The sequence below is a fragment of the Syngnathus typhle genome, linkage group LG3 (genome assembly GCF_033458585.1).
Source record: "Syngnathus typhle isolate RoL2023-S1 ecotype Sweden linkage group LG3, RoL_Styp_1.0, whole genome shotgun sequence".
In the NCBI taxonomy this organism is placed as follows: domain Eukaryota; kingdom Metazoa; phylum Chordata; class Actinopteri; order Syngnathiformes; family Syngnathidae; genus Syngnathus; species Syngnathus typhle.
In genome coordinates, this window is record NC_083740.1 from 24,728,131 (window position 1) to 24,742,868 (window position 14,738).

The following is a 14,738-nucleotide window of genomic DNA, read 5'->3' on the forward strand; positions in this document are numbered from 1 at the left end:
CTTTTTCTGAATTGTGCCGCTCCCGTCACTCTGGTTATATGTTGGCATCGAAAAAAACGCTCTCGGGTGCTTTAGAGTGCCGAGTTTATCACTGCGCATGAAGAAATGACCACCTCCAACGTTTGGTTTATGTTTTGTAAGCATTTTTAATTTTATTGCTTAAATCGCATTTTCTCGGCGAGCTGAGCACTTTTTCTGAATTGTGCCGCTCCCGTCACTCTGGTTAGGTTGGCATCGAAAAAAACGCTCTCGGGTGCTTTAGAGTGCCGAGTTATTCACTGCGCATGAAGAAATGACCACCTCCAACGTTTGGTTTATGTTTAATAAGCATTTTTAATTTTATTGCTTAAATCGCATTTTCTCGGCGAGCTGAGCGCTTTTTCTGAATTGTGCCGCTCCCGTCACTCTGGTTAGGTTGGCATCGAAAAAAACGCTCTCGGGTGCTTTAGAGTGCCGAGTTTATTACTGCGCATTAAGAAATGACCACCTCCAACGTTTGGTTTATGTTTTATAAGCATTTTTAATTTTATTGCTTAAATCGCATTTTCTCGGCGAGCTGAGCACTTTTTCTGAATTGTGCCGCTCCCGTCACTCTGGTTAGGTTGGCATCGAAAAAAACGCTCTCGGGTGCTTTAGAGTGCCGAGTTTATTACTGCGCATTAAGAAATGACCACCTCCAACGTTTGGTTTATGTTTTATAAGCATTTTTAATTTTATTGCTTAAATCGCATTTTCTCGGCGAGCTGAGCACTTTTTCTGAATTGTGCCGCTCCCGTCACTCTGGTTAGGTTGGCATCGAAAAAAACGCTCTCGGGTGCTTTAGAGTGCCGAGTTATTCACTGCGCATGAAGAAATTACCACCTCCAACGTTTGGTTTATGTTTAATAAGCATTTTTAATTTTATTGCTTGAATCGCATTTTCTCGGCGAGCTGAGCAGTTTTTCTGAATTGTGCCGCTCCCGTCACTCTGGTTAGGTTGGCATCGAAAAAAACGCTCTCGGGTGCTTTAGAGTGCCGAGTTTATCACTGCGCATGAAGAAATGACCACCTCCAACGTTTGGTTTATGTTTTATAAGCATTTTTAATTTTATTGCTTAAATCGCATTTTCTCGGCGAGCTGAGCGCTTTTTCTGAATTGTGCCGCTCCCGTCACTCTGGTTAAGTTGGCATCGAAAAAAACGCTCTCGGGTGCTTTAGAGTGCCGAGTTTATCACTGCGCATGAAGAAATGACCACCTCCAACGTTTGGTTTATGTTTTATAAGCATTTTTAAATTTATTGCTTAAATCGCATTTTCTCGGCGAGCTGAGCGCTTTTTCTGAATTGTGCCGCTCCCGTCACTCTGGTTAGGTTGGCATCGAAAAAAACGCTCTCGGGTGCTTTAGAGTGCCGAGTTATTCACTGCGCATGAAGAAATGACCACCTCCAACGTTTGGTTTATGTTTTATAAGCATTTTTAATTTTATTGCTTAAATCGCATTTTCTCGGCGAGCTGAGCGCTTTTTCTGAATTGTGCCGCTCCCGTAACTCTGGTTAGGTTGGCATCGAAAAAAACGCTTTCGGGTGCTTTAGAGTGCCGAGTTTATTACTGCGCATTAAGAAATGACCACCTCCAACGTTTGGTTTATGTTTTATAAGCATTTTTAATTTTATTGCTTAAATCGCATTTTCTCGGCGAGCTGAGCACTTTTTCTGAATTGTGCCGCTCCCGTCACTCTGGTTAGGTTGGCATCGAAAAAAACGCTCTCGGGTGCTTTAGAGTGCCGAGTTTATTACTGCGCATTAAGAAATGTCCACCTCCAACGTTTGGTTTATGTTTTATAAGCATTTTTAATTTTATTGCTTAAATCGCATTTTCTCGGCGAGCTGAGCACTTTTTCTGAATTGTGCCGCTCCCGTCACTCTGGTTAGGTTGGCATCGAAAAAAACGCTATCGGGTGCTTTAGAGTGCCGAGTTATTCACTGCGCATGAAGAAATGACCACCTCCAACGTTTGGTTTATGTTTAATAAGCATTTTTAATTTTATTGCTTAAATCGCATTTTCTCGGCGAGCTGAGCACTTTTTCTGAATTGTGCCGCTCCCGTCACTCTGGTTAGGTTGGCATCGAAAAAAACGCTCTCGGGTGCTTTAGAGTGCCGAGTTTATTACTGCGCATTAAGAAATGACCACCTCCAACGTTTGGTTTATGTTTTATAAGCATTTTTAATTTTATTGCTTAAATCGCATTTTCTCGGCGAGCTGAGCACTTTTTCTGAATTGTGCTGCTCCCGTCACTCTGGTTAGGTTGGCATCGAAAAAAACGCTCTCGGGTGCTTTAGAGTGCCGAGTTTATTACTGCGCATTAAGAAATGACCACCTCCAACGTTTGGTTTATGTTTTATAAGCATTTTTAATTTTATTGCTTAAATCGCATTTTCTCGGCGAGCTGAGCACTTTTTCTGAATTGTGCCGCTCCCGTCACTCTGGTTAGGTTGGCATCGAAAAAAACGCTCTCGGGTGCTTTAGAGTGCCGAGTTTATCACTGCGCATGAAGAAATGACCACCTCCAACGTTTGGTTTATGTTTAATAAGCATTTTTAATTTTATTGCTTAAATCGCATTTTCTCGGCGAGCTGAGCACTTTTTCTGAATTGTGCCGCTCCCGTCACTCTGGTTAGGTTGGCATCGAAAAAAACGCTCTCGGGTGCTTTAGAGTGCCGACTTTATCACTGCGCATTAAGAAATGACCACCTCCAACGTTTGGTTTATGTTTTATAAGCATTTTTAGTTTTATTGCTTAAATCGCATTTTCTCGGCGAGCTGAGCACTTTTTCTGAATTGTGCCGCTCCCGTCACTCTGGTTAGGTTGGCATCGAAAAAAACGCTCACGGGTGCTTTAGAGTGCCGAGTTTATTACTGCGCATTAAGAAATGACCACCTCCAACGTTTGGTTTATGTTTTATAAGCATTTTTAATTTTATTGCTTAAATCGCATTTTCTCGGCGAGCTGAGCACTTTTTCTGAATTGTGCCGCTCCCGTCACTCTGGTTAGGTTGGCATCGAAAAAAACGCTCTCGGGTGCTTTAGAGTGCCGAGTTATTCACTGCGCATGAAGAAATGACCACCTCCAACGTTTGGTTTATGTTTTATAAGCATTTTTAATTTTATTGCTTAAATCGCATTTTCTCGGCGAGCTGAGCGCTTTTTCTGAATTGTGCCGCTCCCGTAACTCTGGTTAGGTTGGCATCGAAAAAAACGCTCTCGGGTGCTTTAGAGTGCCGAGTTTATTACTGCGCATTAAGAAATGACCACCTCCAACGTTTGGTTTATGGTTAATAAGCATTTTTAATTTTATTGCTTAAATCGCATTTTCTCGGCGAGCTGAGCGCTTTTTCTGAATTGTGCCGCTCCCGTAACTCTGGTTAGGTTGGCATCGAAAAAAACGCTCTCGGGTGCTTTAGAGTGCCGAGTTTATTACTGCGCATTAAGAAATGACCACCTCCAACGTTTGGTTTATGTTTAATAAGCATTTTTAATTTTATTGCTTAAATCGCATTTTCTCGGCGAGCTGAGCACTTTTTCTGAATTGTGCCGCTCCCGTCACTCTGGTTAGGTTGGCATCGAAAAAAACGCTCTCGGGTGCTTTAGAGTGCCGAGTTTATCACTGCGCATGAAGAAATGACCACCTCCAACGTTTGGTTTATGTTTTATAAGCATTTTTAATTTTATTGCTTAAATCGCATTTTCTCGGCGAGCTGAGCGCTTTTTCTGAATTGTGCCGCTCCCGTCACTCTGGTTAGGTTGGCATCGAAAAAAACGCTCTCGGGTGCTTTAGAGTGCCGAGTTATTCACTGCGCATGAAGAAATGACCACCTCCAACGTTTGGTTTATGTTTAATAAGCATTTTTAATTTTATTGCTTAAATCGCATTTTCTCGGCGAGCTGAGCGCTTTTTCTGAATTGTGCCGCTCCCGTCACTCTGGTTAGGTTGGCATCGAAAAAAACGCTCTCGGGTGCTTTAGAGTGCCGAGTTATTCACTGCGCATGAAGAAATGACCACCTCCACCGTTTGGTTTATGTTTAATAAGCATTTTTAATTTTATTGCTTAAATCGCATTTTCTCGGCGAGCTGAGCACTTTTTCTGAATTGTGCCGCTCCCGTCACTCTGGTTAGGTTGGCATCGAAAAAAACGCTCTCGGGTGCTTTAGAGTGCCGAGTTTATCACTGCGCATGAAGAAATGACCACCTCCAACGTTTGGTTTATGTTTAATAAGCATTTTTAATTTTATTGCTTAAATCGCATTTTCTCGGCGAGCTGAGCACTTTTTCTGAATTGTGCCGCTCCCGTCACTCTGGTTAGGTTGGCATCGAAAAAAACGCTCTCGGGTGCTTTAGAGTGCCGACTTTATCACTGCGCATGAAGAAATGACCACCTCCAACGTTTGGTTTATGTTTTATAAGCATTTTTAATTTTATTGCTTAAATCGCATTTTCTCGGCGAGCTGAGCACTTTTTCTGAATTGTTCCGCTCCCGTCACTCTGGTTAGGTTGGCATCGAAAAAAACGCTCACGGGTGCTTTAGAGTGCCGAGTTTATTACTGCGCATTAAGAAATGACCACCTCCAACGTTTGGTTTATGTTTTATAAGCATTTTTAATTTTATTGCTTAAATCGCATTTTCTCGGCGAGCTGAGCACTTTTTCTGAATTGTGCCGCTCCCGTCACTCTGGTTAGGTTGGCATCGAAAAAAACGCTCTCGGGTTGTGGTGAATTCTCTTCGATGGTCAGCTGGTCTTCCAAACAAGATGGTGAAAAAGTGGCTGGCTTGGGGAAGGAAAACTTCAGTCACACATGGCTGATTGGGGAAAGATTTTATTCAACCGATGTCAGAGAGAAGTGTCTCGCGCCCTAGCCAAGATGTCGAGTCCCTTTGTCTACTCTCGTCCTAAACCTTATACTCTTGCGCTTCCCTCCACGCGGGAGCGCGCAGATGGGGCTGTTGGCTGACCTATGACCCCGCCGTTGCCCCCCCTCTCTACATCCTGTGTATCTTATCAGTTTGTTAATGGAAGCCAGATGTGTCCGGCGCCAATGAGTCTACCTTCCTGGCCCAAGCCTCAAACAATCCCACAGACCCTGACCCGAACATGCCCCTGGTCATACTTAGGCTTACTAGTGAGATGAACATTGCATGATATCATAATAATAATACACTACATAATCCCCCCTGCCGGGGTACCACAAGTGCCCCGGCAACAACTCAACACGAAAAGACATCGGTACATCCAAAAACCTTCCCCCAACCATTTTATGGTTTTCGTCTACAATTTGGACCTATTTGTCTCATCCTAAACCATGCTCAAGGCATGCTACTTAAGGTTACATTAACTAGGAAAGCTCAACCTAATTTAATAGCAAATTCCTCCCTGACAGCAATCTGAGGCCTCTCAGGAACCACATTTGACCAAGATCGAATCCCCCAACCCCATTAACTGATTGACGCCGTCCGCACACCCCCCTTAGGTAATATATCACCAGCGCCACCAATTTGGAGAGGAAAAGTTTGCTGTGGCCCGTTAGAAGCCCCAAAAAGTTGCCGGACCGCCGTCGAAAAAACCCCGCCAATCTAATGACGAGGAAAAAGAGGGAGGCCCATTCTACGCCCCCGGAGGCGCCTCTCACCTGGCGAGAGTCAGGTGAAGGGAGCTCCGGCACACACCACATTTCACAAAGCGTAGCATGAGCCCTAAACACAGCAACAAGCAGAACCATGACCCTCAAATACAGATCGCTCAACATGCAACGTCGTATCGTAAACATGCCACGGGGCAAGCAAATGAGGTCACATAATAAAGTAAACCACATGGCAAAAACAACGAGGTAACACAGTGAGGTATATAAAAACGAATCGTCAAAGCATGCAAGAACATTAAACCCGTTGTTGCGCTGCCCCCCTCGCATGCACAAGTGCGTGCAGATATGAAATCCAGTCCCCTGATCCGTCAGTGGAAAATAGCACTAGTAGTAGACGGCACCGTCCCGGGCCGGCTGTCCGTTCAGTGTCCTCCTGTTGCTTATGATGGCCGTTGAATCCCGTGCAAGGCCCCGGTCAGCAGCCAGGCGACCTATGACAAGCTAAAGCTACTGTCTGTATCGAGTGACTTTAACAGTGCGAACATGTGGAGTCATAATGTCAAAGGTAGCAGCCCAGGCCGGACGTCCTTCCGGCCCCGACGGCCACCGCTGGCAGGGCAACACAACCCGATAGCTCCAGTGTTTCCAGCCCCCTCAAATAATTATTTGGCGGTGATGGGGCAACGAGGAAAAAGCTGTGTCAATCGTCTCATCAAAATCTCATCAGAACGCCCGAGGGCTCCCGACACCTACCCCTCGTTTCCAGAGGCCCACGCGGTCCCTGAAACAAACAAACAAACAAACAAACAAACAAACAAACAAGCAAACAAACAAGCAAACACTCCAGGACTCATTCCCCTCATTTCTCGTCGTGCCGACAGCGTTGCTAGATCCCCCCAGTCACAATGTAAATTCTACCTGTTCCTGGTAGCCTTTCCTGTCGCAGGTGTCACTGTCTCAATCACACTGTCATCTTTCTGAAGTCCCGTCAGTCATGTCACTTCAGCCGCTCTTTTTCCCGTCCAAATACTATTTGTCACCCCCAAATTCCTTCTTCAGTCTAAAGATGTGTAGCATTCTCAAACCGGTACCCCTCACAATACTGTAGTTTCCTACCTTTATGTATCCGTGCCTTATGTTTGAGCCACCTCACTGTTCAGACCAGTCATCATTCTGAAACAACGCTCACGTAATCTTTCCAAAACGGTACAGCCACTCAAATCCTCTCCGTATTCGTTATGCAAACTACTCGTCCTAAAATGTATAATTAAACATTTGCCCTGTAATAGCAGCTTTAATGCAGTCACGCGTTCAGAAATTTCCCCCTTCCTTGTCTCTGGCCCCGTCTTCCTCACATTCAATAACCTTCCAAACTTTCGTTGTGTATTGTGCCACTGTCCATTCCCAAATCACTGTATGATTTGTCCTTCGCACTTTGTCATTGAAAAACCTTAAACCTTATTGTCACTAAATTGTTACCACGCTTCGCATCCATTCCAGGCTGTTGTCTCCCGTTAACTCCCTTTCTTTCAAGATGCTTCTTCTGCTCCTTCCATCACTGCTAGTTGAATTCTGGCGTGTCCTGTTAAAGCTTAAAAACAAGTGAATTTGGAAAAAAACTTTGTATATCACAATTACACATTGAAACCTACTCACCCCTTTCTGTTCTACCACTCCCCCCTTTTGACACATTCACTTAATGTGTCATTACGTATCAAAAGGAACCAGCAAAGCGTCCCCTCTCATCACCACACTCATTGTAGCCAGGCCCACGGAACCTCTAGCTTCCATCTGGGCCCCGGGACCGTCACCCCAAGTCTCTGAAACTTGACTGTCCACCACACACTCGGCAACACACACAAAAATCAGCGCACTCTTGTCAGTGAGCTTATAGCCCTGCTGACAGCGGACATTTGTACACACAAAAACAGACATCAAGTATCAAAACAAAAACAGTCATAAAATGAATCCTGGCGCTCGGGGATCCTGTCCTGAAAACCATGTAATCAACAAGTTCATTATAAAAACCAAAAGGGCAAGGGTTAACATACTCTCGTAAATTCAACACAAACGTTCCACGAACGCAATTGACAACCTGCAAGAACGAAAACAAGTTACGCAAGCAGCGCGCAATCCGCTCCTTGGCTGGCGGCCGTTGCTGCTGCTGCAAAAAATCAAGTCACACAGAAAAACAAAGCAGAGCTCGCTCATGTCGCAAGCAAGCCCAAGCGTCAAACATTTGGTCACTGTCCACCTAGTCCGTCACCCCGTCGGGTGAGCACAAGGTCGTCACACGTCAAATCGTCCAAAGTCTTGATGTTCAATACTAGTTCCGTCTTGTCTGACCATATCACAGAAACGGGCCTTCTCCATCGAACCGTTTGGTTGTCGATGGTGCCCCTGATTGATCATTGAACCATGGTTGCGATCGGAACTCATCACTTACCAGTTCCAGTCCCTCCGATCTGCACCACCCCTTCAGGTGAGAGGAATTTTATCCTCAATGGCAAACACATCATCCAACTTCAGACCTCTCTGGCCAATCATACTGCGCACACACAGCCGTAGATGATCACATGCGCACTCACCCATCCACACACTCACAGACACACTCATCCGTCTCTATCACTCAGCTCTCCCCCCAAACCAAGCAAAGTTAGTATGTTAGTGTGTAGGCAAATATTGACTCCTAATAGTGACTCTTCACATTCGGACATACTCGTCAACATGACCTATTGTAAAATCTCCAATTCAATTTTCCATAAACTCGCCCATCAGATTCATCGCAAATTGTCATATATGTCTATCTGAGGGACTAACTGTGGGACCCGCGTTTTGAGGGAGCCTCCATGCCCTCGTATTGGTCCTACAAACTCGATCTCTATTACTTATGTTAATTAAATTCAATAAAGATGGGTCAGACTATTCTCTCTGGCTTTTTACGTCATCATTTGGCTCTCCCCCTTTTTCCCCGTTGTCTTGCTCAAAACTGTTTCTCAGTCTGCTTCTCTTTATTGCCCCTCTTGGCGAGTCTCATTCCCCCCTTTTTCTTTTCTTCCTCTTCCTAAAACTCCTGCCTGTCACACCATCCAACACCTCTCCCTACTTCCTTGTGGTCGCCTATCACCACTCCTCACTCGCGCGGTCTGCCCCCCTTCTGCAAAGCTGCAGCTCCACACAGGGAGCGCCGAGCCTTCTCCCTCGAATGAGCAGTTTTTAATGTAACCTACGTCATTGCTGTCCAGATCTTCTATCCTCAATCTCTCCTGCTGTCAATCCCTGTTAAAATGGCAAATTCCTACTTGCTCCAATCCGACCTTTGACAACGGAGTTTTCCCTTATCAGACCTTCGAATATCTACGTCCTCCTATTATCTTCGCCTCCACCTCTTAGTAGTTCTTTTGACAGAATCTCCTATTGGTAACCCTACAGCGGACTGTTTATCATATAATCCCTTACTCCGCTCTCCTGCTTCTACATTGCCGTGTGGGTGCAGTTGAATTTGAGCCCTATCTCAGTCATTATCTTGTTACCTGTGGCCTTGTGCGACTCCTATGCATGAATGTGTGAAAGTCAAAAATTTAACGGATCCAACTTTCTGACTACCCAACCTCCACTATGGTGCAACAAACTTCTATCGTATTGAGTAGGTACATCGAGCGTCCTAGCTTCTTCTTGGCTGAATCCACTTTAGTCTAGATCAGGGGTCACCAAACTACGGCCCGCGGGCCGGATACGGCCCGCGGGACCGTTTAATCCGGCCCGCCAACCCTGAATAAATTGTATTATTAAACTTTTTTTTTTTTTTTTTGCTCATTTTGCCTGCAATGACTGCGTTTCCCCAGTAGATGGGGAAGCGCTCGCCTGCGCATTTACTACCGGAAGCCGTGTCAGAAAGCTCGGTGCACACTCACAAGTGCGTGTACGGACATGGCGCACTCGCGCTCTATTTGTATCAGTCCCGAATTTAGAGCGTGGGCTGTGACGACAGCATTCTTGTAATTTGCGCGCTGAGCTTTCAGATGCAGTTTTGCGCTAAAGCCACCCACAAACCTTCCCCTGGAATCCTTCCGTTAAAATGTCGCCCAAGTAAAGCAGGGTGAACAGTGCCGAGCGTTTAAAAGAGTTGCCAATTTGGCTCGACGTACGCGACGTGACGTTCAGCCACATGAACGTCAACATCTACCCGTCACAGATCGAGGTAAACGGACCAACACCTCGGATCTCGCCTAAGAATTGCCACAACAAATTTTACTCCAGACTATGACGCACTATCAAACTTTAACAAAAAAGACAGCAGTATCTACAAGCCTACTGGAACCTACAAAAGGATTATAAGGAAGGAACACAAGAACTTTAAGAGACTGCTCATATGTGTCAGAGAGGTTCTGCTCTGACAACTGAGCTGAACTTTTATCTGTTAAGATTGTGCATGGCACAACAGAAAGTTAATGTTCCATGGTTTTTTTTCTATGAAGAACCCAGAGAGAGTTATTTAGTTATTTATTTCCTGTTTTTTCTGTGAAGAACTCAGAGAGGGTTTAGTTATTATTTATTTCATTAATAGTGTTATTATTTGTTTCCTGACTTTTTTTCTGTAAAGAACCTGGAAAGGGTTATTAAATAACCGTTATTTGGTTATGTGTGGCTTTCTGGAAAACAATAATTTTTTTAAGCTCCCCTACGATCGTCACACTTTTTCTGTTACAAACTGCCACCGGCCCGCCATCAGAGAAGGGAAAGGTTATGTGGCCCTCACAGGAAAAAGTTTGGGGACCCCTGGTCTAGATGTCCCATTCTAAAATTTATCTAACTCGATTTCTACTTCTCATGTCTGGTGAGCCAAAACATCAGATCTCGCTCTTGTTTCTCACCGTTTTAGCCCATTTGTTTTATTCAAATCTGTTCAATCTCTGACCATGATGCTTCTCTCTGTAGCTCAACGCATTATTCAATCCTTTATCAAATCTCCTCAGTTCTGTCAAACCCAGTGCACAATGAAGCTCCTGTCCACTCTAACCCAAGCCCCACGAGGTCTTAGCACCGCCAGGAGTGCGATTTGGCCGTCGGACATTTCAAGTCCATATCTTCTGCCGCACCTCACCCTCTCAAGATGGTGTCCTTTTGTTGTTGCTTCAGAGCCAACACATCCATCACTCTCGAATGAGTCCATTGTTCAAATGTCCATTTTTCCTTCAACATTGTGAGTTCCTCCACTTCTCACTGTCTTTTCTCGTCTCCGAGGATGTTGTCTATCCTCCGGAGTGTACATGCCCCCTCCAAGCACAACAACAGTCTTACTTTGTCCTTGCCAAAGGTCAAAGGTGCCTCAAAGCCAGGCACCGTCTTGTAGTCGTCCGCGGCTGCAGGCGGAGTCTCGGGGTCGAGTTTTCAGGGATCCTGGCACTGAGAGAGACAGACTGGGACACCAAACTTGTAAGGCTATCTCCAAATGTAGCTGCTGCCCTCCATTCACTAGTAACGTTTGTTTACCAAAAGTCGAATTCTCCTAGTAACAGCAATGTCGTCTTTATATTGTAAGTCCTGCAACTCATCCTATTGTCGAGCTACGTTTTGTCTATAGTTCCAATTTAATGGGACAGTACATTGTGTCTTCAGTATCATTATTCAAAATTAACTCCGAGGTCTGCGTCCCACAACTAGCCCTGATCTATGTCTTGATCTCTCACGCGTTATTACCTGTGTCATGCTTGCTCAAAAATGCGACTTAGAATATGTGCTGTGAATTTCCAATCTCCTCGATCAAAGTGGATCCCGCTTCTCAGCTCTCCTCTCTCATGCTCCTGTTAGCCTGCAATTGTTCAAATCAAAAATGTTATTGTCTTTTAACTGTCTTTCTGTTGAACCTCTAAATCCCTCGTGTTGCTAACCTATCTACTCCAGGAAATGATTTAAAGGGTGTTAAAGAAAGGACCAATAGATTACTCCCAATATCTCCTCATTATTTACGAGTTAGCCCCCCCTTTCTTCTCTCACTCCCTCTTTCTATCTGTCTCTGGCCGCATTTGTGGCGTCCTGACGTAAATTAGTGAAGAATTTGGGGGCAGCGCTCCACGAAGCTTTTCCTCAGACGACCTGGGAGTTCTGTCCGTGTCTCTTTGTCCTCTGGGAGGAGACGTGCGCGTGCACCGTCTCGTATTTGTTATGCAAACAGGAGAAATAGCAATCTCGTTCAAGTTAACGTAATCACTCACTTTCTCATTAGTTGTCAGATGGACTAGGGGCGCTGGCCGCCCTCAACAGGCTCCCTCTTAATTTACGAGCGAACCCCCCTTTCTTCACTTTCTCCCCCCACCTATCGGTCTTGGGCCGAATGTGTAGCGTCCTGCCATAGATCACTGCTGCCACGGCCCAACTCTTTTCTTAAGACACACAGGTACACAAACATTAGTATTTTAGTGAGTATTGCAAGCATGTCTCTCTCTTGCCTATTTGCAAACTGTTCAACATTAGTGCCAGTGAAGTTTCAGTTTCAATCATGCACGTTCATTGTTAATCATGCACCCTTTGCTCATCCACATTTGATCTCCCCTCGTCATGTCTCAGTTCTCATCGACATTGACCTCTACCGGGGGGACCCAGCCTCGCCTTTGCGGGCTCCTCGGCACAGCGCCCTCGGACAAGGGGGGGTCAGCGTACCAATGTTGACTCCACGGGCTGGCCAGGCCCGCGCGTCTCGCCGGCCCCCACCTTTGCCGTCAGAGCACCATTCCGCGCCTTGGAGTACCCAGGGCCCCCTCCTCTCTTCTCTCACTGCCGTCTCCCATGCGTGTGCACATAAACGCACACACACCGAGCGCGCACACAACCGCACATGCACACACCCATCCGCGCGCACGCACACCCCATACACCAAGCGCGCACACCGCTTAGACGAACGACGACAACTGACAGAAACTTTACAGACATTACGCACAACATAGAACACAGGCAAAGGGATTCGAATCCATCTCTCATGTAGCTTCTCACTAACCGCTTCCATGCGGTTTGGTCATTTTGTGTCTTCTTACCGTGCGCAGGTGCACGTACAAACATGCCCTTTGTACTTCTTGTCTTTGTTTCCCCTAAGAGCGCTTTGCATTTCCCCTTATACTGCAGATTTTTAACTTCAGTGTGCACACAAATTACTTTTTTTTTTTTTTTTTTTTTTTTTTTACATGGTATACCAAGATTAACCCCCCTGAGGCCTCTTTTTCCACGTTTTCCAATTTCTATCGGCTGCGCACTCCTCCGCTCTGCCAATTGCGGTCTGCTGCAAGCCGTAAATTTTATCAGACTTTGACAGGAGTGTGCGCTATTACAGTGCGCCTCGCCAATCGGAATCGGACCGTGGCGACTTGGGTACAACCGCAGCGCACCAGTTCGCCCCGGTAAGTTGCCCGAAGAGTATCTCTCTAAGCGGCTAACGCACCAGCTGTCAGCCGGGGGAACCTTGCAACCCGCACAAACTCCTAATCTGATCAGTGCTCAAATAACGTGGTCTGCGCGCATCATCCTTCTCGGCACCCTGGTCCCAGACCCAGCCGGTAAATTTCCCACATTCGTTCACACAGTTACGGATGCCAAGGCTGCGCACTCCTCCGCTTTGCCAATTGCGGTCTGCAGCAAGCCTCCCTTTTTCGTGCGACCTATATATAGAGACAAATGCCCCCACCGGACATCTCGACCACATTGAGTGTGATCTCAACTACATTGAGTGTGATCTCAACGTCCCAGCACGACCCCGGAAATTATGCCTCCGGTGGCTTGGTGGTGCCCGTCTCTTGTCGCACACAGTGTTCAATCGTACCTGTGTTTCCGCCTCAATCACACAGCTAAAATTTCCATCCTCCATCGGATCTGTAGCCAAAACAAAGTCCACGTTTTATGGGACTTTCTATTATTCTTCTCTCGTGACAGCCGATCAGCGATGTCCCAGACATCCTGTCCTGTTTCACGTGCCCTCTCTCGGAGCATTTTCTTTCTCATTCATCATTCACACCAGACATGTCACTCACACTGTTGTGCACATTCCCCATTAAGTTTTATGCTATTTTCCCATTTTTATTTGCCTTTTTTCTTTTTTTCTATTTTTTTTTTTTTTTTGTACATTTTCATTTTTCTATTGGGGCTATACTCCCCCCTTTCAAAATCCACATCTCGTCGACATCCAGCTAGGGGAGACAAATCCCCCCCCCCTTTTTGCCAGCCACTGGCACACCAGGCCCGTTAACTGTCCCGCTTAGGAGCCACTCCATCCCCCCCCACACCAGGCACGAGCACATTGCGATACTGTGAGTGAAAGCTTCTCACCTCAAACTCAGCCTGCCGGCCGGACGCTCAATGCTCGCACCCAGGCGGGCGAGGGCTCCCCGAAGGACAAGAGAACTGTTCGTGACGCCAAAATTGTGGTGAATTCTCTTCGATGGTCAGCTGGTCTTCCAAACAAGATGGTGAAAAAGTGGCTGGCTTGGGGAAGGAAAACTTCAGTCACACATGGCTGATTGGGGAAAGATTTTATTCAACCGATGTCAGAGAGAAGTGTCTCGCGCCCTAGCCAAGATGTCGAGTCCCTTTGTCTACTCTCGTCCTAAACCTTATACTCTTGCGCTTCCCTCCACGCGGGAGCGCGCAGATGGGGCTGTTGGCTGACCTATGACCCCGCCGTTGCCCCCCCTCTCTACATCCTGTGTATCTTATCAGTTTGTTAATGGAAGCCAGATGTGTCCGGCGCCAATGAGTCTACCTTCCTGGCCCAAGCCTCAAACAATCCCACAGACCCTGACCCGAACATGCCCCTGGTCATACTTAGGCTTACTAGTGAGATGAACATTGCATGATATCATAATAATAATACACTACAGGGTGCTTTAGAGTGCCGAGTTATTCACTGCGCATGAAGAAATGACCACCTCCAACGTTTGGTTTATGTTTTATAAGCATTTTTAATTTTATTGCTTAAATCGCATTTTCTCGGCGAGCTGAGCGCTTTTTCTGAATTGTGCCGCTCCCGTAACTCTGGTTAGGTTGGCATCGAAAAAAAACGCTCTCGGGTGCTTTAGAGTGCCGAGTTTATTACTGCGCATTAAGAAATGACCACCTCGAACGTTTGGTTTATGTTTT

The 14,738-nt window shown here is 46.0% G+C and overlaps 1 long non-coding RNA gene across 1 annotated transcript; it reads right to left on the bottom strand.

Moving 5' to 3' along the window:
- Window positions 1-4,837: 4,837 nt before the first annotated feature.
- LOC133151764 (uncharacterized) lies at window positions 4,838-14,472 on the bottom strand. Its single transcript, XR_009713983.1, has 2 exons — window positions 7,272-14,472; window positions 4,838-7,206 (listed from the first exon to the last, which is right to left on the bottom strand). It is a non-coding gene; the product is annotated as an uncharacterized LOC133151764 (long non-coding RNA).
- Window positions 14,473-14,738: the final 266 nt, after the last annotated feature.